Genomic DNA, 2,154 nt, shown 5'->3' on the forward strand with positions numbered 1-2,154 from the left:
GAAGAGTGAGAGAAAAAAGCCCTTCAAGTGAAGGAATAAAGACAGCTATTAAAATCAGAATTAGTTTACCTGAACAATCATTTTGGTTTAAAGTTTAATATGTTTTATTTCAGGTCCTAGTGTATAAACTGTTAGTGCAGGTCGGGTTTTTTGGACATGCAGAAATTTAAAAAAATATTTTTACTAACAGTTATAGTTAGTAGTTTAATAGTAATAGTAATGTTGAAATGCCAGGGCTAGAAATCTGTCACTCAGACATTGTTTTGGGAGAGTGTTTGTTCTGAGACTCCAAATAAAGAAACCTCACTCAACCTAAAATATGAAGCTTTTTTTGATATTTCATCTTGTCTCCCTGCTGAGGTTTGGAGAGGCTGGCCAGGTAGTTTCTGATGGGTGGCTTAATCATCTCTGATCTTTTCCAATACCAGCAGGTACAATTGACTACAGAATCTGTGCCCTGGTTAGGGATTTGTCCCACAGCTGTGAGAAAGATTCTGTGTTGTCCCGGGGCTTCCCAGAGAGAAGTGATGCTCCCCAGCACTGCATGTCATGAACAAGACCCTCTTTATGCCTGTGTATGGGCCACGTGTCCTCACTTTGCAATGAGAGGTGAAAAGGTCTGTCAAAACACCTTTGATGGGACAGCTTGAGCAGAGAAGGAAAATTACTGGAGAATACTTCACTGTGGTTTTTCTTTGCTCCTTGGTGTGGGTGCACCAGTGACCTCAGAGGAACTGCTGAGTCTATCCAAGTGTGACACAAAACCCAGCAGCCCTGGGCAGAGCAGGAGCTTTGGCATGGTCCACTTTGAGTCCATGCAGGTCCCACCAGCCCATGGGGTGGGCCTGATCCTGCTCCCACCCTAAGTGGGAGGTGGGTGCTGTTGCACCAGGAAGACCTGTAGAACTCTCTCCAGTTGGAGTGCAGTGCCACATGTCAGGCACATATTATTTCTACCCTAAGCCAGCCAGCAACCAGGCTTCTCTCCCGCTACCTGCAGCTTCCCTTTCAGATGTGTGGAGGCCATTATACTTCTGGAAGAAAAAAGCCAGTTTCAATACATTTATCTTGATAAATGGAAAAGCAAGAGTCGCTTAAAGCAAATATTCATTGGATGCAGCACTGACATCAGATTTATTTGTGGGAGTTAAAAGCTGGCTTCACTTAAATGTGTTTCGGCCTCTGATCAAACGTGTTTGATTGTCCCAGCTGTGTCCCTGCCTGGCGCACCGAAAGCCACGCAGCAGCCCCTTGTCCTTTGGCACTGGTGGTCGCATCAACTCCAGAGGGGATTTTTTTCCAGCTGCATGAGGAGACATGCGCGAGACCCTGCCATGGCTCTCTTTGCCCCTTGCACCCTCCAAAATACTCGGTGGAGTTCAAAGTCTCCTCAGCAGGGGATGAAAATGACAAACCCAGGAAGACCCAGCTGGTGGTGGTGTAGGAAGAGGAGGGTGGTGCAGCCTGTTCAGGTCACACTGCCCATAAACTCCTTCTCCTGGCTTTTATGGGAAGGATTTGCCATAAGCAGGGGCTTGTGGCATGAGTACCTTGTGCTCAAGTTGCTTTGCCAGTGCTTCGGGCACCTGGAGAGGGGCAAAAACTGGGGTGATGGGATGAGCTGACCCCAGCAGCCTTCACTGCTGCTCCCCTTCATCCTCCTCTGGAGCAGTTTTTGGGACAAAATGAAGAAAAGAAATCCGAGCAAATGCATCTTATTTCTTATTTTTTCGATATTTAGCCCATGTCTGCGGGGAAGGCCGGTTGTGCAGAAAGAAACGATTAGGCTATACGGCCACCTCCTGGAGGACACCGGTATGTGCTCGGCTGCCGGGGCCACCCGATGGGTGACAGGCAAGGAAAATCCAGGTCTCTGGAGACCGGGATCTGCATTGCAACACATGAGTCTGTTTGACTTGAAGCAGTGGAGGTGATTTTGTGCCTTCTCCCAGGGCACTGAAATGAGTATTGGGAGTTCAGAGTTTGAGAGTGAAACCGTAAAAATACCTTAGTGTGAGAAAAGGCAAAGACATCATTTTTTTAGCATAGGAAACATACCTGTCATGTGTTTTTGTTTAACAAGGCCTGAGGAAGTTACTAATATTTATTTGAGCTCCTTTGTGGATTTTTTTAGTGCTCTTCACGTTTCCTGCT

At 46.7% G+C, this 2,154-nt stretch overlaps 1 protein-coding gene across 3 annotated transcripts in view; it reads left to right on the forward strand.

Annotated features, from left to right (window-relative positions):
• The window catches only part of MECOM (MDS1 and EVI1 complex locus), a 183,181-nt gene that overhangs the window by 146,107 nt on the left and 34,920 nt on the right, over positions 1 to 2,154 (forward strand). The gene's annotated exons all lie outside the window — the stretch shown is intronic.

Source organism: Chaetura pelagica, unplaced genomic scaffold (genome assembly GCF_000747805.2).
Source record: "Chaetura pelagica isolate M959 unplaced genomic scaffold, ChaPel_1.0 scaffold341, whole genome shotgun sequence".
In the NCBI taxonomy this organism is placed as follows: domain Eukaryota; kingdom Metazoa; phylum Chordata; class Aves; order Apodiformes; family Apodidae; genus Chaetura; species Chaetura pelagica.